Source organism: Callithrix jacchus, chromosome 12, assembly GCF_049354715.1.
Source record: "Callithrix jacchus isolate 240 chromosome 12, calJac240_pri, whole genome shotgun sequence".
Classification (NCBI taxonomy): Eukaryota; Metazoa; Chordata; class Mammalia; order Primates; family Cebidae; genus Callithrix; species Callithrix jacchus.
In genome coordinates this window covers 59,164,977-59,188,898 of record NC_133513.1, presented here as the reverse complement: position 1 = coordinate 59,188,898, position 23,922 = coordinate 59,164,977, and the positions used below count along the sequence as shown (strand labels likewise).

The 23,922-nt window shown below is 51.3% G+C and overlaps 1 long non-coding RNA gene across 1 annotated transcript; it reads left to right on the top strand.

Annotated features, from left to right (window-relative positions):
- The first annotated feature begins 231 nt into the window (after positions 1 to 231).
- On the top strand, positions 232 to 15,151 carry LOC108587832 (uncharacterized). The gene is made up of 3 exons (XR_001906607.4): positions 232 to 360; positions 13,613 to 13,947; positions 14,946 to 15,151. It is a non-coding gene; the product is annotated as an uncharacterized LOC108587832 (long non-coding RNA).
- Positions 15,152 to 23,922: the final 8,771 nt, after the last annotated feature.

The window sequence follows — 23,922 nt, the reverse complement described above, 5'->3', positions numbered from 1 at the left end:
TCACTTGGTGCTGTGCTGAGGGGCTGGGATCCCTGTTTGCTAACCCCCCAAACCCTGCTCCACCAAACCAGTTTATGCAATTGTGGAACTGCAGTAAACTCCTTCCCCTGGCAAGCCAAGGTGGTAGGGTGGGGTTGGGGTTACGATATGTTTCCAGGGGCCGCAGGGTTCTTTCCTCACACTTACCCTGCTGGAGACAAGCCTCTGATGATCCCGTTGGGGCATGTCACCAGGCTGTGAGGGATGGTCCACCCAAGAGAAGCCTCAACAGGTTCCCCAAATAATTTCCACAGGCTGGGACACCTGAGTGAAATGAAGAAATAGGATTCAGCAGAGAGAAATGTTAAGTCTGCCAGCTGGGTATGAAGGGCCAATGGCTCAACTTGACAGAAGTTTGTGTAAAATCTACTTGGGAACATTTGTTGATTCACGTGAGCTAACAGTGTAAGCAGAAGCTGCAGAGGCCCTGTGCAGGCTTGTGTGGCAGTCACTGTTGACATCACTGTTGACCTGGCTGTGTCACACCTCAGCCCGAGTGGGGGACCCGACCCTTGGATAAATGTTGGTGAATTTCTGTGTCTTCTGGCGAGGAGTGGGAGGTGCCTGGGCTGCAGAGCCAGGCCAGGTCAGGGCAGGACTTGGAAGGAACGTGATGGAGTTCTCAAGGATCGGAAGGTCTGTCCGGGAGAAGAATTCCACTTGCTCCAGGTGATTCTTTGAAGGCAGAGCTAGCTCCAGAGGGTGGGGAGGGCCAAGAAGTGACTTTCAGCTGAAATGAGGAGAAGTTTCTGGGTTACCACTCTTACCCAGTGGCTGCTGAAGATACAGGGATGGGAGGGAGTGTCTCAGCACCAGTAGCGGTGTGAGCAAGGGATGGTGCTGTCATGTGTCTTGCACATGCAAGGTAACCAAAGGGCATTGAGTCCAAAGGATTCCCAAGAAATGGATGACTGAGCCCTGTTCCTGGGGCCTGGGGCTGACAGTATTGTCTGGGAGACTTGACTCAGACAAAACACACAGAGGAAACGGCGTTCTGTGGCAGATCGGTTCCACCTTTGTGAAAGAAGTTGGTCTCAGTTAAAGCTGCCCTACAGTGAGCAGCAGCCTGCTTTTGCTGGAATGCAACTGAGACCAGATAACCTTGGGCTGGAAAAGGGATTCCAGTTTCGAGCATGAAGAGGGGGTTGGATGTGAAGAGACGACCTCTGCGGTTCCTTTGAGTCCAGAGTTCCTTGGCAGAGAAAAACACCCGCAGAACTCTGAGCGGCACACAAGGTTACGGAGGACGGAGCAGAGATCCGAATATAGCTGGTGGGAGGAAGGCAGCAGCGGGCGAGGGGAAAGTAGGTCCTTGGAACAAATGAGGTGGGGCATGAAATTAACGAGGCTGGAAAAGGGCTGAGCTCAGGGACTCGTTTTTAAAGACTGTCTTTTAGCAAGAAAAATGAGGAAAAGAAATTTGGGCAATGGAGATTGTAAATGTAGCTATTGACAACTGGCCAATTGGCCAGAGAGAGGGGCCTCGTGGAGAACATGGAAGAAACGTAGATCAGTGGGTCTTGGGTAACCCCTGTATGCCATACAGGGTGAACAGGAGTTGGCTGATGGCATGCTGGTGACATCAGCTGTCCACATCTTGAAGGCTACTGTGCTCCGGTCCTTTAACTGAGCCATGCTATCCCCCTACTGTCATGCACTGAGCTGTGACCTGCTTATCCTTCCCCCGACCTCGGCACATACTCATCCCTCACCGGGCATGCCACTTTTCTTCTCTTTGCCTTTCTGGGTTTCACCCCAAGCACACAGCCAAGTCCCCACCTCTTCTGGAAACCTTCTCTCAGAGGCTCATAGCCCATACCCAGTTCCATCTGAGCATCTGGGGCCATTCTGCCTGCTTGGCACTTGGATGGACACATTCTTAGGAGCTCAGACAGCCTTTCTGTGCAATGGGTGAGGGCCTGTCCACCAGGCCTGGTCCACAGGGTAGGTGGAGGACATAGGATGGACAGCTATTTGCCCCCACAGTGCTGGCCCTCTGGAAATTTAGATTCCCTAGGAGCCCCCACCACGTCCTACTTCTCACCTGTGATGTAGGGGTGGAGACAGAGGGGCTTAAAAGGGCTCCCTAGTGGCTTTCCCTTCCCTGGAGGGTAACCCAGACAGCCTACTCCCTCTTCCTAGCCCTGCCAGCTGGCCAGGCTTATCCTGTGGCCCTGTCCAGGTGACAAGGCCCTGGAAGAGGGCCAGCCAGCTGGACTCCTCAGGAACTGTCAGCAGAGCCCCAGCATGCAGTGGGTGGAAGGGAGCTCAGAGGCAGCAGGGCCCCTTCTCTAGGGAGGACGAGTGGGGACACTGGGAGCCTGAAACTGGAGCCACTTCACACCTTGCCTATTAATTGCCAGATTGATTTTGGATTCTAGTCTCCAGAAGGACCCAAAAATCAATCCCCTCCACTCCATGCTTCTCTGGGCTCAGGAGTTATTCTTAAAGCTGCAGCTATGGGCTCAGGAGTTATTCTTAAAGCTGGCTGCTGTGGCTGAACCCTCCCGTCCAAGAGCAGGCTGTGGGTTCCAAAGTGTGCTCAGGGCTGGGTGGCGGCTGGTGGCTTTTTTCCAGATCCACTGATCTCTGTGTAGAAAGACACTTACCCCGAAGGCAAGCCATGCGGTGTGATTGGAGGGGCATTAAGAAAGTTCTCATCCTCAAAGCTCCCTCCTACAAATATGCCTAATATCATAATTCCACCATTAGGAAGTCATTCCTTTGCATACATTTAGGTCAGTAATCCCAGCTTCCAAAATATGGAGTCCCAGGAGAAGGAACACAGATTAGGGCTGTACCATTTCTGTTCCTTGTGAATGGAGGCACTGGAGGCCTAGGGGCATCAGGAGAGCTCTGTGTGAGGGGTGGGGAGCAGGAGGCAGAAGTCACGGCATGGGGGAGGGGAGGCAGAAGTTGAAGACCACCCCAGGAGGAGGCTGTGGCAGGGTGGTGAGCAAAGGAGCAGTAGATGCCCCCAAGGCACTTCCCACTTGGGGTGCTGCTTTGGGGCTGTGGGAGACTGGCCCTGTGGCAGGTGAGGGAAGATGGAACTCCCATTGCTGGGTACCCTCTGTGTTCCCAGCCCTGAGCCAAGCACAGTGGCAGTCTGAAGTCACCACCATCCTGTGGAAAGAGCTCCCACAGCCTCGTTTCTTAGATGTGACACTGAGGTACATGAGGCTGGGTGACCTGCCCAAGGTCACACAGCCACTCCTGCAGCATGGGGGCTGGAGCTCAGCTCTGCCACCTCCTCGTGCCATGATTCCACTGCCTCCTGCCTCCTCTACAGAAGTGTCCAGGAGTTGAAGAGGCTTCTAAGAAGCTGAGAGAGCCAGATGGAGGGGGAAACAATGAAAGGGGTGCCTGAGGTTAAGCCTACCATGATTTCAAGAAGCTGAGGAAGGAAGTTCTATGACGGGCTTCCATCGTCAGCCTCTCTGACATCCTGCCCGGTGTAGAGCTCCCTTGTGTGGGAGGGCCTGGTGGACAGGTCTCCTGGGGCCTCAGCCCATCGGCTACTGCCTCCTACTCCATCACAGCTGTGGAGATGTGGGCTCTAGGCAGGGTAACTGCAAGTCAGCCTGTGTGCTTGGGGACATGGGGACATCATTGCTCATCCCCTGCCCACTTGGACCCAATTACTGATGCAGCACTGCGTGTTCCCACGGCCACCAACAAGGGCCTCTTTCCTGGAAGCATCACAGATGGACAGAGAGGTCCTGGGCTTTCCTCCACCCACCCCCATGCCAATTACAGCTAATTTCAGGTATGTGTAATTATGCTTTGCCAGCCTGGAAGGTGGAGTGTGTGTGTGTGTGTGTGTGTGTGTGTGTGTGTGTGTGCGCGCGCGTGCGTGCGCTGGGGAGGGAATGAGGCAGCAATTGCAAGACATTTGGTGCAGTTACAGGGAACAAGTCTCATCTTTGCTCAGCCTGAGCCTCTTGAAGAAGGGGCCATGTCTGTTTTGCCAAGAACTGACCCCCAGGGGCCTCGCATTGATGTGGGTACTCAGTGCATGTTTGTTGAGTGACTGAATGGCTAAGTGAATTAGGAATCTCTTGGTGGCCATCTCAGTCCTTGCCCAGCCACAGCTGTGCTGTGTGACTTTTGGTGAGTTGCCGAATGTCTCTGTGTGCAGATGCCTAGAAATAGTGCCAATAGGGAAGAATGGCTAATGACAGGCATGTGCTGAGGGGAAAGCATGGGCAGGAGGGCACTGCTGTTTGTGAAAGGTGCCTGCAGTGTAAATTGCTGGGGACACTGGGGCATCTCTTTTTCCCAGGGCAAGGCTGATGTGGGTTGGAGCATAGTATAGTCCTGATAGAGAGGAGGGGACTGTCCTAGGCTTGGTTGGAGTGGGGGCATGTGGACTGGCATTGGAACTGAAGGGTGACAGGTAGGGCTGGGTTGGGGCTTGGCCAGGGGTTGAGGTCAGGGGCTGGCTCAGGCAATGGCTGGGGGCTCATGTGGATCCAAAATGAAGAAGTTGGTCAGGGCTGAGCAGAGCTGGGGGTGGCTTCAGGACTTCAACTCAGGGCTGGACCAGAGGTCTCTCCAGGTCAGGGCTAGCGTGAGTCTGGGCCAAGCAGATTCTGTCCAATAGGAGCACTGGGAATGGCTCTGCTGTCCTGGCCTCCTTTACTCTAAGCACATCAGTTGAATGGATGGATACCCAAGGCTGCCTGAGGGTGATGGCCTCAAGAAATCCTCCTGTCCCCAAGGTGTCCTTGGGGAAGCTCAGGACTGCCCAGCGACCCAGGGGCCATTCACCCTGTCCGTGTGTTGTTGGGGGAAGAACATAGTTACCTGGGTAGCACTGACTGGCAGCTGGAGGATGGTGTCATCAACATTTCTTGCACTTTCACGGCATTCTATAGTTTATAATACCTTTCCTATCCAGTGTCTTCTCATCTTCTTCACAGCCCTGCGAAGCAGGCATGACAAAAGAGGATATCTGTGTCACAGATGAGGAAAACAGAGGCCCGGGAGGAAGCTTGCCTGACACCACTCAGAAGGTAGAGGCAAAGCTGGGAAAGGCCCCGGGTCCCTAGACTGCCCCTCTGGAACTCCACCATGCAGCCACCTGGCTGTCCTGCCCGGGATGCCATCTCCAGGCTAGCCTGGCACTCATGCCCATGCCCTGCTGCGCACTGGCACCCCGCAGAGCTTAACGCCCTGCTGAGCCTGCCCTGCAGCCCTTGCCAAGTCTGTCGGAGTGGCTTCAGTCATTGGCAAGTCACATTGCTGACATCACAACTGCATAAAATTAATTTATTTAGTTAAGGGAGGTGTTAATTAAGAGTTCTCATTTATTGTGTCTTTGCAGACAGCTCTCGGGTGCTTCTGAGTTGTCATTGCTGGTGACAGCAAAAGCTAATCACTATTCTAAAAGTTATTAATAGAATGGTGTGAGGGGGGGCAGGAGCTGGGGCTGTGGGGGATGGGAGAAGGGAGAGCTAGGGGAGGGGAGAGGATGGTCCCCTACTTCCTTCTCATCAAGTCAGCTCCCCTCTGCAAGTTGGTCCAATCGCCAGCATTTCTGGGGGATTTGGGGTTTGCGGCCAGGCCCTGTGATTATCAGGGTTTTGTGAGCCCTGGAGGAAGTTTCCCGAGGCCAGTGCCTGCCCACTGCTGCTGCCGCCCATGTTCCCATAGTACCCGGTGTTTGCCTTGAGGAGTGTCAGCTCTCACACAAGGAGCTCGTTCTTTGCTTGTTTGGTCTCCCCACTTACCATGACCCTGAACATCTTGGGGTACAGATAGTGACTGGTTTAGCACTTTATCCCCGAAGCTTAGCACAGAGCTTGGACCTTCATGGGAGGACAGCAGATATTTGCAGAGGGCATTAGGGGTCCTCTGCCCCCCAGCTGGTGTCTAGGCCTGGTCTTCCTGCTGAGAGACCTTGGGGTCACAGGTGGGGATGATAGGAGGGAGAGGGCAGGTGGATCCAGGACTCCCCAAGTCCCCCCACCTCTTTCGGTTCCCTCAGCCTTGTAGCCTGGGAGATCCACAGCCTGGGGAGTGGATAGGTCTTTGCTGATGAAGGTGGGGTGCATGCAGGTGTGGGCAACCAGGGTATGGTAGTGAATGGGGATTCTTCAGTCAACTCTGCACAAGGACCCACCATGGGGAAAAGGGAAGATGAGATTTTTAAACTATATTAGCTAAACAACGATGGCTGCAAATCAGCCACTTGGTGCAGTGGAACAAACACAGCCAAGGCGCTCAGACCTGCAGGTCTGTCCCTGACAGTCTCTGTGACCTTGGGAAGGTAACTGCTCTCTGGGTCTCGGCTTCCTATCTGTGGAATGGTGGACTGGGCTGAAATTTACAGAAGTCCCTCTAATGCCCGATGTGCTCCACACCTCCCATGTCTCACACAACTCACCTTCCAGTAGATGTGCCAGGCCCTTCATGGTTATCATCTCCAATGCCTACAGCTTCCCTGCGGGGGAGATAGTCAATCATCCCCCGTTACAGTTGGGTAAACTGAGGTTCAGATGGGAAAACAGGAAAACATAGTCAGTGGAATTTAAAGCCAGGTTCATGCTCTTTCCAGAATATCAGCTTATCTCCCTGACCACCTGTGATGGGGCTTACTGACCAGGGCAGGCAGAACTGAGAGAAAGCAGGAGAACAGAGCACCCACCGGACTCAATGGATCCAACTGCCAAGGTTCTGGAGCATGGGGAGGCAGGGACAGATGCTCAATGAGACCATGATGGGACCCAACACACCCTGCACCGCAAGTTTCAGCAGCTGCCTGCATGAACCACCTCCTGCCTGCACTTCCTCCTCTCATCTCAGACACTGTCATTCATTCAGGACACTTTGATTAGGGAGCTGGCCTGACAGCTGGGAGATGAATGACTATCCCCTGCCCTCAAGGGGCTCACCATTGAGTGGGAGAAGTGGCTCCATGAACAGTGAGTCCCCCAGTGGGTCACAGGGACTGAGATAGCACATGCGCCTGCCTGAGGAGCAAGGGAGCAGGGGCAAGTTCAGGTCAGCTGGGGCTCCCTGGCAGGAATGATTGCTTCTTCCTGAGGGAGAGTGGTCAGAAATGAATTCCTAGAGGAAGTAGCCATCGAGCTGAGTCTTGAAAAGCAGTGAAGGCAGTATTGAGAAGTTCTTGCGTAGGTTCAGATTTTAATCTAGATTCAGGGACCAGTTCACCAAGTGGAGGGGATGGGTTGTGGAGTGTGGGGTGGGCCTTCAGGTAGGGGGAGTGGCATGAGCAGATTGTTGCAAGTGTGGGAAGAGGGGTATCCAGAGGTGAGATGGGCAAGGGCTAGAGCATGCAGGGCATTGCACACCAACCTAAAGAGTCTGAACTTCATCCGGGGAGCCATTCGGGGGATTTGAGCAGGAAAATGGTGTTCGGATCCTGATAGCATCACTTGCCACTCTCCTGCTCTGGGTCCTAAGGATGCTGCTGAGAGTGGATAAGAGGGAGATTTAGTTTGGGTTCCCCCAGAAGCCAATCCTGAGATGCGTGTTTAAGTGTGAGAAACACTGTGGGACAGGAAGGCAGCAGGGGCACTACTAAGCCAGCTCCCATGGTAGGTGAGTGAAGCCCAGTCCTGCTGGGGAACCTGAGAGCTGGCATAGCACATGCACCTGCCCAAGGAACAAGGGAGCAGGGGGTTTTATGTAGCAAGTCTCATAGCCATTGCTTGAAGGCTGCCCCAGGAGGCATCCCTGACATTTCTGGCCTTCTCTTCAGCAAAGAGGACCCAGCAAAGTCCTCAGGCAAAGAAGTAATGATGAGTATAGTAAAAAGTAAAGTAAATAAAGAGTGCCTGGGGAACCTTGGACCTTGGGAGGAATGCCTAAGGTTTTTGCTTAGGGACATCAGTGGGGGATGCTTTCAGCTGGCTCCTGGGGATGGAGGAAAGGCAGAGGAGCATGGGAATGGCAGTTATTAAAGCAGAAAGTGAGGTAGTTACCTGAGAAGCATTATGACCAGTTTTGGGCAGTTTGTCTCATTTCCTATGCATGCAGGAACTTTCCAGGATGTGGCTTAAGGGCTCCTGTCCATTCCCAGTTGGTGAAGTCCAGGAAAGCTGGTTCTGGCCAGGTTGGCAAGACCAGTGGTCTCTCAGAGGTCATGTGGCTTTCTTCTCTACCTGACCATAGGCTGACCTGCTCTCTAGCCCTTTATCTCAGCCAGACTGAATGCAACCCTAATCCCATCTCAAGACTGATCCCAATGGGGTCATTCAGTCTGGCTGAGATGAAGGACTAGAGGGCAGGTCAGTCTATGGTCAGGAAGAGAAGAAAAAAAAAGGAAGGGACCTCTGCTTATACAAGCAGCTCTGGACTCAGAATCCCCCAATCCAGGGAACCATTTTCACTATCGCCCAGAGAGTGAAAGTCATGGCCTTAGTGGAGCAGAGACAGGAAAAGATGCATACCCCAGCTTGGGATGTCCTGGTGGGATACATCCTTCACAAGAAGAAAATAATCTCTCATAATGATACTGAGTGGAGACCACCAGAATGATGCATTATCACCCTCTCCTTAGACTCATAAAAAGTACCAAAATGGACAAGTCTTCACATCCTTCCTGAACCCCACTTAGAGTACAATAGCTTTGTGGGGCTAGTTTTCATTTGAGGGGGCATTTCTCTGTAACTTCTTGATTGGAGAGACCTAAGATATAGAATGAAAATTCTTGGTGCTATTTAGAATCTCTCTGCTACCTGAAAGAGTTCTGCTCTGGGGACCTCAGGGCTCAGACATGATTGGTTTAGAGCCTGGGAAGGCAGTATTGAGAAGTTCTTGCATAGGTTCAGATTTTAATCTAGATTCAGGGACCCAGTCAAACTGTTTCCCCAAACTCTTATTTTAGTTTCCAAACCTAAAACCTCTAAAACTCTAGTTTTCCTTTAGTGGTTCATATTCATTTAACTTTCTGAATCCATAATATGCCTTGTGAACTGAGATCATGAGAGGAAGCTAGTTCGGAAGACGAAGGTCATAACATCCAGAGGTTTGGAGGAGAGGGAGCTGGGAGGGGATACAGGGATGTAGTGGGGGAGATAAAGAGGGGATACTGGTAAACCAAAGAGTGAGAGTGAACGGTAAGTAATCCACTGGGCTAGGAGAGGAGGGGGGGTGGGAGTTGAAAAGAGAAAGAGAAAAGATGAAGGAGAGAATAAAGCAAAGGGGAAGAAGAGAGATGAAAGCACAGTAAAATGTGATGACAAGACATGAGAGAAAAGAGAGGAGGGAAGCAGAAGAGAGGAAGAGGAGGCAAGTGAGGCAGGGGAGGTGAGGTGGAAAGAAAGTGAGGCGGGTAGGAGTTGGGGCATGGAGGTCCCAAGATTGGACTCTTTTCTTTCACCACACATCTGTACAGCAGATAAATGTAGTGCAGCTGGGCTTTTCTCTCTTCTTAATTGACGTCTTTGAATCTATCCCCACTTGACAAATCAGGCCACCTATTATTAGTGATGACAAGGATAAATATGACAGGCATTTATTTTGCATCTGGGCCCCCTGATAATAGAAGTCAACACACCAGCCCCTCTCCCCACTTCTTCCTCACCCATGGCTTGGGCTCCGTAGTGGGGAAACCTAGTGGCCAGGAGCTGTCCATGGCTTTGCCGGGTGCTGAAGGCATCTACAAACGCCCTCCCGGTGGGAAGCCAATGGTCAGGAACTGTCCACGATCTGAGTGGTGCTGAAAGCCTTCATACCCTGCCTCCTCTCTGATTCCAACAAGAAAGCTGTCGCTGAAAGCTGTCCACATCATATGTGGTGTTGAAAGCATCTACTGTCCCCAGGGCTGGGGGTGGCAGGGTGCATCTCTTTCCCACAGGACACAATTACTTCTGGTATGGAGTGGTCAGTGGCTTAAATTTACCTGCCTCGCTGTGGTTCTAAAAAGTCTGGATAACTTTAAGTATGTTCCTTCCTCTCTCTGGGTCTCAGGATTTCCACCTTTAACATGAAGGGCTGGATTAGGTTGTTCTCTCAGGGCCCTCAAGTGCTAGCCCTTTCTATTATCAAAAGCCTTCAAGAGATTCTTTCTGCTTACAGGATCGAGCTACAAATCCCTTAGCCAGGCCCTGAAGGCCCCTCTCTGGGCCCTCTCAACTTCCTGGATTTGCCCTCATTCCAGCCAGATGAGCCTTCTCTCAGGCCCCAGACACACTCTTGTTTTTTTCCCCTGAGACTTTGCCATCTCCACGGCTCTCCTTCCACCTCTGACTCTCCATTCCTGATCTCTGGGAGCAATGACCATCTGGGCCCCTCCTCGAAAAGCAATGGCCTTATACTCAGTGTGCTTTCAGTTTCTTATGTCTTTTATGGCTTTTGTCTTACATGGCTCTACTTAAAGGACTCCCCAGGACTAGGATCATTCTCTGAATCAGTGATCAGTGTCTCACAGTTTCCCATAACCATGTGTGTGGAGCATGGGTGAGTACTTGTGGTATTTTGACTCAATAAGCTCTTTTAATAAAACTATGATTGCTCTTTCAAGACTGTCAATGAAAGAAGATTACTTCAAGAAGTGCATAGCTGAGGGTTGTGACCCCTCTTTGAGAGAGAATCTTTCTGAGGCTCCCACTCCAAGCTGGCATAGGTGGGCAAGGTCACACTTATGTGGACAGAGAATCCTGCCTCATGTCCCCATGGAGTGGCAAAGACATGGTGGGTCACACACACAAGCCTCCATCTCTGTTTACCCTGAGCCTGTGAGAGTTGACCCAATGCCTTCATTGTATGGTTGTCACAGCCCTCCCACATTCAATTTTAGGGACCTTTCAGGAGAGCTTCCAAATCTGCCCTACTAGAGCTCAGACTGCCCCATAAAGTTTTCTCTCTGGAGCTCAACTGTTGAGGATCCAACTTGATTAGTGGAGATGTGAGAGTTTCTCTGCACACTGTTCCCATACAGGTGAGTTGCCTCTCCCTCTGCCTTCCAAAAACAAGAAGGTTCCAACTGTTGGGCTGGTCAAACAGGTAGAGAAATGGTGGCTCTCTTTTCTCCATTAAACCCATGGGGAACTCAAAATGGCCCAGAGGTGGGCATCATGCATGAGGTGGGTGTCATGAAAAGGTGGGCATCACGAGATGAGAAACTCCTCATCTCAGCTGGGCAGGCAGAACCACATCCTGCAGTCTAGGAAAAAATCATTAGGAAGAAAATTCTTTCTGTCCCTAGACCCCTTATCATCTAATTCACCAGGACAGGTCTTGGCATCCATCCTGCCCACTGCCCACTGCTTGGCAGAGCCCCTAATGCCACGGCTAGTAACCAGAAGTTCCAAATGGTTTAGAGGGGAGAGCTGTGTTTACTAATGGATCTGGCTGTGTCTAACAAGCTGAAGCCATGTGCTTGGTGCCCTCAGGCCCTCTGGAGAAGTGGGCTCAGAGCACTTACCTTCCCTCAAACATACTGGCACATTATCAGAATCCCAGAGTTTGCCCTGTTGAACCTCATATCATTAATCAAGAGGCTTGGAGATGATCTTAGAGTGTAGACCAACTCCTTTATTTGAAGATGGGAAAACAGACTTCTCAGGAAGGGAAAGTCAGTTGCCTGAGCTAACCCAGCAGAGAAAGGAGCATCTTTGACTCTTGGCTCGCAGTCTCATGCTCTTCCTCCTCCTGCCAGAAGTATTTGCACTTTGATAGACTTGTGGAGGCTGAGGTGCTGCACTGACCCCTCTAATGGTGGGGACTTCAGGCATGGTGACATGTGGTGAGGGAGCTGTTGGAGATCCATGTTGAGGCTGAGTCTCCTGCCTTGTGGAGAATGCCTATGACCTCCAGTAGAAGAACTGTACAGGGAGCAGATATGTCGGCAGCCCTTTAGAAACTGCCCTTAGGGCCCTGCACTCTTCCAGGCTGATGGGGGTTGGAGGGCCTCATTTGTCTCTGCACTGGGGGATGAATGGCTCGGGAGGAGCTAATGAAGCCGTCTTCCCACTGACAAGCGAAGACAGTGACGGATGGCTTGTGCGGAAAAGGCAGGTGTGGGCACATGGCCCATTGGGCAGGGTAGAGAATAGCATGTCCCTCAATGTCACTGTAGGTCACAGTGATGACTAGGGCCCCAAGGAGGGGGCAGGTAGGCTCTGGAGTGCAGTGACAAAGACCCTAGGGAAAGCCAGTGCCTCCCATAGCCCCTTTTGTGTGACTGGCAGACAGAATGTCAGACTTAGAAGTGAGGCAACAACCATATAATCCTGCCAGCTTGTTGTCCCAGTGGAAGTATACAGGCCCAGAAATGAATAGTGAATTGACCAAGGTCACACAGCTAGTTAAGGTCAGAGATTGCTGAAAAGGTCCTCCATGGTCCAGGAGAGGGAGAACAGTGACCTCAGGATGCGTCACTGCAGCACTCTTCTCACCTACAGGGGAGGGGGAGGGTAGGATCCCACTTTTTGCCTGGTATTAGAGACTTGATGATCCGTCTGTACCTTCTCTTCCTCCTCACTCTGCAGCCCATACCATCTGCCTTCCACTCCCAATCTCTGAGCCTTAGCTCATGTCCCCCAAGGGCAGGTTGTCCTCCAGGGGCCTCCCATCTGTCTGTCTGCTTATCTACAGGAGGCATGGGCCCGGTGCCATTTGTCATCATGCATTCCACTTGGCATTCTGAACTCACTCCCAGTGCAAGGTCCCCACCTGAGTGGTGTCCCATCACCATGCCCTCTCTCCATTAGTATTTTGGAAAACCTCCCCAAAGAACTTTCTCTTCCATGGCAGCCATTCCTGAAGTTTTGGAAGTATTACAGCTAGAGATGCCAGAAGCCTGCATTCTTGGTGTGTAGAAAATAAGTCAGGCCAAAGAGGGGAGAGGGATGGAGAGAAAAGGGTGCGTGAGTTCTTGGCCTCTCTGCCAGGCCTACAGCACTTTCACCCCAACCCTGGTCACTGAGAGCTTCACTACTTGCTGGTCCAGGTGGTCAGTCTGGCCTGGGTGAGCCTGTCGGATTTGATGGAGGAGACGGGAGAGAGTGTCCCCAGATGAAGTTGCTCCCTTCACCTCTGCCAGGGGCTCCTCACCATTGCAAGTATGAGCATGGGCTTGCCTGACACACACCATCACAGCCCTGGGTGGTGAGCTGGGCATTGTTGGCCCCATTTCCCAGATGAAGACATGGAAGTCCAGGGAGAGCAATGACCCAACCCAAAGGGATAAGTGGGTTAGTGGCATTTGTTCATGTTCTGAAATCAGTAAATATTGAGGCACTGTGCTAGGTCCTGGGAATATAAAGGTGAGCAGAGCAGACATGATTCCTGTTGAGCAGGGCCCTTCAGAGGCTCCAGGTGCCTGCATTGCTGGGTCTCTGGCCCCTGGAGGCACATGTGTTGGCAGGAGCACTGACTTGAGAGTCCTCTCTTGAAACTCAGGGTGTAGATTTGTGCCTCAGAGCTCTTCCTCTTGTCCATGAGACTTTCTGGGATGCCAGTATCCTTGCAGGCACTTCTCTGCCTTCTCCCCTCACAGCATCCATTGGCCCCTCACAGTGCCTGGTCTTCAGTGTCCCACCTGCCAGTGGCCTCTTCCCTTACCTGCCACTCACAATTCGTTATTCACCTTTCACAGGGAATGGAATGAAAGAACAAAGAGGAAAATCTTAACCTGTACAGCCTCTTGGATGATGGGGTGGGAAGTTAAGACCTGCACCCCCCCACCCAGTTTCCTGATGCCTGGAAAAATCTAGAAGAGCTCCTAGGGCTTTGGAGAATGAAGGCAGCCTTGTCTGGATGCCACTACAGCTTCCTCCCTCTCATCCCTTCCTCCTTCTCCTCATCTTCAGCCCACCAAGGCCAGATTTGTCTTGCAAAGTGGCATCATTATAAACGCATCAGCCTCCTCTGGACGCCTGCACCCGCTACCGCCAGCCCATCCAGGCTTGATTACATCTGAGGCTGTCTGGGGTAATTAAGTGACATCAGGACACATCCCCCGTTGTAATGCAATGTTCAAAGCCCTGGGCTCTCCCTTCCTGAGAGCTGCTGCCGGTGCATTGAGGCTGTGTCTGCCTAATGCACCCCACTGTGATTGCGGCTAATTACTCCACAGACAGGCCTCATTAGTGGTGGGTTCGGGCTGGAAGGTGAGAAGCAGGCTGTCTCCCCTGCTTCCCCCAGGCCACTGGTCTCCCCTCTCCCCCCATTGCCCAGCTTGCCTTACTTTGCTGTTGAGGCAGGATTAGAATAGGGCAAAGAAATTCTCAAAAGAGGGCTCATCTGGACAAGGTCATCTATTGAGCTACAGGGCCTTCAGGAACTTTTCAACTGCTTTATTCAACCAATGGGAAGCCGAGGCCCAGAAGGGGTTACTGACTTGCCCAAGGTCACACAGCACCTCTCCTAACTGCCCAGCTTGGAGGGATGGGTGGACCAAGTGGGATTATGCACAGCCAGGACCCATCTGCGTCCAAAGCTAGTGGGAGAAAGGGCTCATGGGCACCCAGGAGAAGAGCTGGATGGCTACACTACCCCAGAGGCTCTTTCTGATCTCTAGGCCTTTGCAACTCTTGCCTGGAATCTTCTTCTGATGCCCTCTACCTGCCACTTTGTGCTGACTGACTCCTTTCCTCTTTCAGGTCTTGCTTTTTCCCGGAAGCCTCCCCCAACTCCTCAGTTTTGTGCTCCTCATACTTGCTCCCATGATTCTCTGTACTTCCCCATCTTGGCAGTCGCTGCTCTGAATTATCAATGACTAATACCCTACATGACTATACCCAGAGGTGGAGCAAACACTGAGACCGTCTTGTTCATGTGCTAGGCATTAGCCTAGCTCACAGATGGCCTCTCATAAGAATTAGTAGGAGGAACGATGTAATGATTGATGGCTGCTTGACCAGTACAATGAGTACCATGGTAAGGCTGTTAGTGTTCACACACATCTGAGAGCTTTTTATACTTCCCAGTCTCCTTTGCTCTTAGGTTGGTCACATGACTCACTCCAGCAAATGGGATGTGAGCAGAAGGTATATATGTTACCTGAAATAAGGTGAATAATTATCTGGTGTGCTTTTCTACAATCCATGTTCCCTGAGTGATGCCAAGATAATTTTGAAGCTGCAAGATGGTGGAGCCACAAGACAAAAGGAACCTGTATCCCTGAGTCACCACATGGAAGCGAGACATCCAGGAAAGCCACTTGGCATGGGTCATATGAGTAAGAAATCAACCTTACTGAGCAAAGCCACTGAGATGTCAGGGCTGCTTAGTAGAGCAGCTAGTGGGAATTACTCTGACTAATATAAAGGGGTTAAACTTGATGGGATGCAAATAGGCAATGGCTTAATTTTTTCCAATCACTGCTTTTAAACATGCTCCTATTAAGCCTCCTTTCCCTGTCTTTTCACAACATCTTGGACAGATTCTAAGTTCTTGGTTGCTGTTGGTTGTAAAAAGAGCCTCATCTTAGTAATTAGAACTCACTTTCAGGGCCAGTCCGGCCTCAGAGCTTTATGCTGACATCCAATTTAAAACTTCTTCCTTTCCCTCAGCTCAGGTCTGACCCATGGCTTGGATAATAAGATTGATCTATTCCTTTGCTTTGCTTCTACTTTCTTGCCCTCCTGCTGGCTCCTTGAGGGTCAGGGCAAGGAGATAGAGGAATAGTAGAAAAAGCGGCTAAAATCAGGTCCCCATCACTGCTGATGTCCTGGGCATCAGATTCTCAGAGGCTGGTGTTTGGGACAGTGCTTTTGCTGGTCCTTTGCAGGCACCACATGGACCACCATCTGCCCCCTTCTCTGGTGGTGGCCGTGCAGAATGTCGCTCAGGGTGGCCTCCAGTTATACTTTCCTCTCCTGCCCTCACCCAGTCTCTGCCACCAGGGGTGAGTCCCAAGCCCATGGGGAACTCATGCATCCTTCCTACCATAGGACAGCAGGCTGCCCCACCAATTCTCACACTTCTACACCAAGGCAGGCACCTGAAAGACCTAGGAGGTCACAATTCCAAAAATGAGTGGAACCATCTGTCCCTTCTTAGGGGCCCTGGGGAGGGAGGAAAGACGCCTGAAAAATAAATGGGTCTTGGAATTCTGTTGGCTACAGATGCGTAACATCCAAGTTGAGGGGAATATTTTGTGTCACAAAAGGATTCTTCTAGGATTAACTGACTTGGAATTTGGCTAAGTGGAGAGGTAAAGGTGAAACAGATTAAAGCACTGCTCTGTACTCTTCGTAGGTCATGGGTTCTTTGGGGAATACGATGAAAGTTTCCTAGAAAAGTGCATGTATTCATGTATGGATAGTGTTTATTATGAAATTTTAGGGCATCCTGAATCCCACTGTGTCTCCCAGAGGGGTCAGTGGAATCCCAGTTAATTATCTCCAAACCAAAGTGCTGCTCCCCTGAAGTCTGACTCCTTCAGTGTGGACCCATTTGGGGACCCTGACACTCACTGCCTGCCCCCTCCTCAGACTCTCTGCAGCATGGCAGTGAACTTATTCTTCTCCAGTGCACATGACAACTCCTGCCTTTATGTCTTGCATGTTCTGTGCCTCCCGCTGGGGGTTCCTTTCCTCTGTGCCACCCAGGTCTCACTGCTGTGCAGAACTCAGCCCATGCTCCATCTTCTCTAGGAAGCCATTGATGGTAGGCAGGATTCTAGAGACATTGCCCCAAGATTCCTGTCCCTGGCAGTTCACTTGAATATGAAGCCAGGTATGCTGCAAAGAAGGGATTTTGCAGATGAAATTAATGCTACTAATCAGCTGACCTTCAAGTAGGGAGATTAACCTGGATTATCTGAGTGGCCCAAATATAATCACATGAGCCCTTAAAAGCAGCAGAGGAGGGCATCAGAGTCAGAGAGATGTGGTAGAAAGGGAGAGCAGAGAGATGAGGCAGAAGAGGAGGTCAGAGTGAGTCACAGTGCAAGGAGGACTGGAGCCTGCATTGCTGGCTTTGAAGATGTGGGAAGAGGCCATGAACTGAGGATGCAAGCAGCCTTCAGAAGCTCAGAATCATGACCAAAAAATGGGGACTTTGATCCTGCAATGGCATGGTACTGAATTCTGTCCACCACATGAATGAGCCTGCAAGCAGATTCCTCCCCAGAGCCCTGAGAAAGGAACACGGCCCTGATGGCACCTTGATTTAGGTTTCATGAATCCCAGGCCAGAGAACCAGCTGAGCTGTGCCTACCCAGATTTCTGACCTACAGAACTGTGAGGTGATAAATAGGTATGGTTTAAACTGCTGAATGTGTGAGAATTTGTTATGGCAGCAATAGAACACGAGTGCTGGCAATGCATTAAATAGAGCCACAAAGTCTTTGACGTATTGAGAGGTGGAGATGTTTCCCCAGCCCTTGAATCGCAGCTGGTCTGTGATTGCTTTGACCAAGGTGGCCAGCGGAAATGAAGACATGCTAGTTCCAGGTCCAGTCTCTAAAAACACTTAGGCTGGGTGCAGTGGCTTGTGTCTGTAATCCCAGCACTTTGAGAGGCCAAGGCAGGTGGTTCACCTGAGGTCAGGAGTTTGAGACCAACCTTGCCAACATGGTGACACCCTGTCTTTACTGAAAATACAAGAATTAGCCAGAAGTAGTGGCGGGCGCCTATAATCCCAGCTACTCAGGTGGCAGAGGCAGGAGAATTACTTGAACCCAGGAGGCAGAGGTTGCAGTGAGCCGAGATCGTGCCACTGCACTCCAGCCTGAGTGACAGAAGAGATTCCGTCTCCAAACAAACAAAAATCAAGCAAACAAACAAAAATACTGGCAGCTCCCATTTTGGTTTCTTGGAGCTGGGAGCTGCCATTTAAGAACTTTGGCTATGCCTAGACATCCGTGTGAGAAGAAGCCCAAGCTAGCCATGTGGAGAGGCCAAGAGGTGAGAGGTGCCTGGCCAGTCCCAGCCATTAGCCATCCCAGCTGAGGCCACTGACATCATGGAGCAAAGACAAGCCACTGACCCACAGTACAGAGAGATACAACAATAATAAACTACTGTTCTTAAGTCATTAAGATTCGAGGTAGTTTGTTACGCAGAAATAAATAACTAGACTATACCATATCAGTTTCAACTCCCAAGGATCTCTCCGTTCTTTCAATCCCTGCAGCTCACTGATACTGCTGCATGCACTTGATTCCAGAAGCTGATCTTAATATGTCGGCAGCAAGAAGAGTCAGTGGTGGGGTTGGCATATTTCCCCTGCCCTGAGGACTAACCCTAGCAGGTTACACTGCACACTCGAAATTTCTGGGTGAACTCAAGGTCCTGAGTCAGCACCTGCAAGTCAGTGCCTGGTAGACCAATGAAGCCTTCTCTGGCCCAGATACTTTTGCATATAGTGTGCTCTGGACTCTATGCAACTCTCCCTCCAGCCTGCTGGTACTACCAGGAAGAGAGCTGTCCCTAGTGGTGGCAGCTCCGTTAGAGGAAAGTCACTTATTATGCTGGACATACCCAAGGATTACCTTACTCACATCCCTGCACACTGATGCGGGTGTTCCTCCCTCTGTTCCCTGTTCTCATTTCCTATGGGGTCATCCCCATCTGCCTCAGAGAATACAGAAAAGGATTTTCCCCCACCAGCCATGCCCCAGCTAAGGTTGAGCAGTTCTCAGGAAGCAGTGGGACACCTCATGCAAACTAAGTAATAGATTATACCAAACTCAAAGACAACCACCAGACTTTGTGATCACATGTGATTTTGTCTTCCTCAGGGGACTGAGGGCAGAGACCATGGCTTATATTTCTCTGGGTCCTCAGTGGTACCCAAAATGAGGCTGGGGATGAATGAAGGTTAATTCATGAAGGTCAGCAGCATCACTGAAATGAAATTTCGAGTCCAGACATCAGAGCTACTCTTACAACACATCCTTTCTGGGTTTTGATATCTTTCTCTGCAGGGACCCTTGGTTCAAATGAAGTCTTATGTGGAAGCTGTACAGCTGTGTCTTGGAATTGGGGGATGGGCAGGAGGCCCTGTTCCCTCCACCTTCTCGTCACTACCACAGCATCTCTGAGGCAGCTCCAGGGAACCCTGAGAGCCATGGGACATAGTTTGAAACCCATGGGTTCATCCATTCTTGTGGCTTTCTAGCAGAGAAACTGAGGCTCCAAGAAGGTCTGTGAGTCTAAGGCTTGCCTATGGTCACACAGCGAATAGAAATGTTGGGACTAGAACCCCATCCTAGTTCCTTACCTCTACATCCCACTGTCCTAGTCAGAATCATAAAGCCCTAATATGGAAAGGACCTCCAGGTCAGCACCTCTGGGAGCAGGAATCCTTTTTGTATGTCTCTAACAAGCAGGATGGCATCAGCTTGCATTCCCTCCAGGGGTTGGCAGCTCAATACTTCCAAGGCAGCACATTTAATGGTGAGACCATTCTAATTCTTAGAATGTTCTTTCATGTGGATCCCAAACATATCTTCCTATAAATGTTTGTCCCATGTTTCCAGGGTCAAGGTACATGAGGGCCAAGAATCCTATGCTCTGGCCCTACTGGAGGGAGTTTTTGGTGTATGTGAGTGTGAAAGAGTGTGTGAGAGAATGTGTGTGAGAAAGAATGTGAGTGTGTATGTGTGTGAGAATGTGTGTGAGTGTGCATGTGTGTGTGTGTGACAATATCTGTATGTGTATGAGAATGTGAGTGTGAGTGTGTATGTGTATGTGTGTTCAGAGTGAGAATGTGTGTATGTGTATATGTGAGTGTGTGTGAGCACGTGAGAGTGTGACAGTATGTGTGTCAGTGTATATGTGTGTGAGTGTGTGTGAGAGTGTGTGCGGCAGAGCAGCTCAGAGGAGGGATGGGTTAGAGAGAGTGTTCAGTGTGGTTTCCCTGGCGACGATGACTGCCCACCGCCACTCGTACCCAACACAAATAAGAGTGAGAATCTGCCCCATCAGGGACACTCTCATCGGCCCCTGTGCCCAGGGAAGGGGGAGCAGCAGGATCTCACAGGCTTTGCAGCCAGGAGGGCTGTCCTGGTCCCAGTTCTGCCCCTGGCCCCGGTGGGACCTTGGACAAGTAAGCCTCCATTCTCTCATCAGTAAAATGGCGTTAAGTCCCCCACTCTTTCTCTAACCCATCCCGCCTCTCAGCTGCTCCGCTGCTCCTGCATCCTCTGCACTGCAACCGTGTGCCTAACTGGGTGACTCAGAGCCAGCCCCTGCCCTCTCCGGCCCTCATTTGTTCCTCTGTGGGTGGGAATGGCAGATGAAGATGGCTGACACACAGTAGGTGCTCAGGGAATACTGGCTTCTAAGAGGAGCCCGGCTCTTTCTCCTGCAGCCGCAGCCACTGCAGCTCTTTCTTGTTCCTTCTCCCAAGGCCCAGAGATTGCCTGGGAAATCATCTCTGATTTTCATTTCTCGGCCAGCTTACTTGCTGCTTCCACATGCTGAATGAATCCCACATCCTCAGGTCTTACTGGAGCCAGAGGCCCATCCTGCCTGCCCTCCAGTGTCTAGCAAGACCCACCCCTAAGGCACCAAGGCAGAGAGGCGCCTGTCCCAGTGGCTATGAATCCTGCAGAGGATAAGTTCTTTCCCAGCGTCTCACCCTAGAAAATCCTGTCTTCCTTTGCTAGGAAGTCTTGGTTGGCCCTTCCCCACAATGGGACTCAGTTTCCCCATCTCTACAATGATGCAGTTGCTCCATGGGAAGCTCAGACCCCACGGGTCCCTGTGGCTTTGGTGAAACACCACTGGACTAACGGGTTGTTCTGCACACAGTTCGGGTGATTTGGCATTTGCATCCAGTGAGCTGGCCCCACTGTCTATCCCATGAGGCCATTTGCCCTGCCCTGCCCTGCCCTTCCCTGCCAGGACAAGGTCAGACTCCAGGAGGCCTGGGTCGAAGCCTCCTCTCTGTGCATGCTGGTTTGGGATCTCTGAGCCTCACTTCCTCATCTGTCAAATGGGGAGAGTGATGTGGACCCTGCCTGCCTCCCAGTGCCAAGCCAGGTGAGGGACTAAGCCCTGCAGAGTCTCTGAAGGGTCACAGAGAAATAGCTGATTGCAAACCGGTCATGACACGGAGGCGAAGTGTGTCATGGGTAAGGGCATGGGCCTCACAGCCATGATGCTGGGATTTGAAAGTGGCTCTTCAACCCCAGCTGCATGCCCTGGGCACCCTCTTATTTGTGGAATGGGCAACAGTGGCAATAGGACTTGGGGGACTGTGGTGAGGATGAACTGAGGCCTCTGTGCATGAGTGCCAAGAGCCATGCCTGGCTGAGTCAACAAGCAGCCCCTGCCACTGTGTTCCTGTTCCAGCACCATCCTGGGTGCCTGACACCCGTCACTCACATCTGACCTTCAGCCCGAGGGCCCTGCCACCCTCTGCCAGCCCCTCCTTATGAGCTAAACTCACCCGGCTCCCCATTTTCACATGGCACCGCCTGCCTGGCCAGCCCTCCCCATCCTAGTGGTTTATGGTCAAACCATTACTCATACAATAAGCACGTATTGACTGCTTACAGTGTACCAGGCCGTGCTTCCAGAGCTGAACACGGTTTGGAAGAGGAAAGGAAGCAGAGGACACTTCCCTGAATGACAAAACCTCTGACACCCTCTCCCCAAGAGTGCCCAGTGGTGCTCTGTGGAGCCCTGGGGACCATAACCAGAAAGGGGAGGTCAGAACCCAGGGGCTCTAGGCCCCCACTGCTGCTCCTGCCCATGCATGTTGCAAGCTGGAATCCTGCAAACTGCTTATACAACAAACTCTGCAGTGAGAGGAGTCTGAGAAGCACCGCTCAAATCCAGCCCTTCTTGGTATAGACGAGACAACTGATTCCCAGAGGGACTTGTCCGAAGTCACGCCTAGATTCTAGTCGTCCAACTCCCAGTCTAACGTTCTTCCCACGGCATCCTCGGAATCCTCTTTCGGGCCTGTACCCCCTGGCCCCTGGTTTTGAGTGGCCCACGTTGAGCCTCTGGAAATATCCATCTAATATTATAGGTCAGCCCCAAGAGCCTTGGACCCCAGTGAACACCTTTCCCCTGCCAGCCCCGCACTCTCAATTGATTAATAACGACATATTTGAGATGGTAGCACAAATTAATTTCTGAATTGCACCATTAGTGAGTAATTAATTTCTTTGCTCTGGGAAATAAAGATATCCCTGATGAGCATGTTATCTAAATCTATGAAAGAGGAGAAATGCTGAACGGGCAACTCCATTAATGCAAACATTGATTTTTTTTTTTTGCCCATTTCCCCCTCTCTTGTGTGAGCACTTTCCCCCTCTTTCTATACCCCCACTTTTATGGGAGGGTAGCATCTGTTTTTCCAAGGAAGGGTAGGGGCCCTTGGAGACGGGGACGGCTGCCTCTTGATACCTTCGGCAGTAATCAAAAGATCGTGTATGCTTACTGCAGCCAAATAATGTCCTTATTGGATGCTATTAAGGATACGGTTGCCATAGAAACACAGGATCTCGACCCACCAGGTTTGGATGCCAAACCTGGAACGTGCACTCTTCTGCAAGCTTCTGGAGGTCTGGGAGTGATGGGAGGAGAGAGGTGGCCGAGCTGGGAGGCTGTGCTGTGGTCTTCCATACCAGCCCCTCCTTTAGACAGTGGCCGCCTCCTTTAGAAAGTCCTCCAGGATTAGCATATCTCCATGTCTCATCACCTGTCCCTCATCTGGTAGCTGGCATGTTTCCCAGCTGGCCTGACCTAAGACCTCTTGGACTGTCTGACACATCCCTATCTATGTGACTCTGGGCAAATTGCTTAGCCTTTCCGTGCCCCATTTCTTCATCTCTAAAAACGAGATAATAGTCCCTTTTTTTTAGACTGATTATGAGAATTTAATGAGATAATGAAAGTAAAGTGCTTAGCACACTGTCTGGCCTGGGGTGAGTGCTTGATCAATGAGAGATATTATTACCACAGCAAGTGGAGGGTGGAGGGTCTGCCACCGATGGGACAGGAGCAAAAACTGGCATCTGGTCTGATTTGGATCTGAGACTTGCCTCTGCCCAGCTGTGTCCCTGGGGAAGTGGCAGTGTCTGTGATCCTTGGCTTGTCTTTTAGATGGAGATGAGGATGCTGATGGTAGATGAGATGACCATGCCTCTCAGTGTTCTGGACGGTCCCTGTTTACACCTGTTGTCCAGTGTACTCATTCACAGCACACAAGGGCACTTGTTGGATGCTTGTATCCCACAGGCGACCCAGGCTGTTAGGCTCAGAGAAGGTCCCAGGCTACCTGCCCCTTGCTACCAATGTTGCTGCAACCCCAGCTGTCTGGCTGGGTTGGAAAGTCACCTCATTAGCTCAGATTCCAGGTCCCCCAGGGCAACCTCATGCAGGCCTCTGCTCTGAGATCAAAGGAACAAAAAAGGAGACAAAGGCTGTTCACCCCCTTGCCTGGCTCTAGACACCAGCTCCGGTGGGATATCAGGGCCCCTTGACCCAGTCAGCCCCAATTAGTGCCCTGGGAGAGAGACCTGGTGGTGGCCTCCCAACCATGGCTTCCTGGGGCTCCCTGCACATCTCATTCCATTCAGGTCCTGGCCTCAGCCCTGACTCAGAGGGCCCGGCTGCACCCGAGGCCTGGCCCTTCCTCCAGTTAAGTAGCACCTTTTGGACCAAGGATGCTCAGATATATGCCGGCCTCATGATGGTTCACCATCTGGCTGCCTGTCACTAACTAGAGCCTCAGGCTCCTTATCTCTGAAATGGGTGAAATAACCCCTGCCCCACTTGTTGGATGGAATTTCATGATAAATGAGAAAGGGCTTTGTAAACTCTAGAGTGCTGTGCACCCCATGAGTTGTGGGTCTCATTGAGGGACTCCTAAAGTAGATGTGTGTGAGGCCAGCCCTGAAACTGTACCAGTTTCATTTTAAACCCTTGGCTTCTGTGATGACTGTCAGGTTTCCATGGGAACAATGTAACTCCACCCATTCACATATGTGTGGGC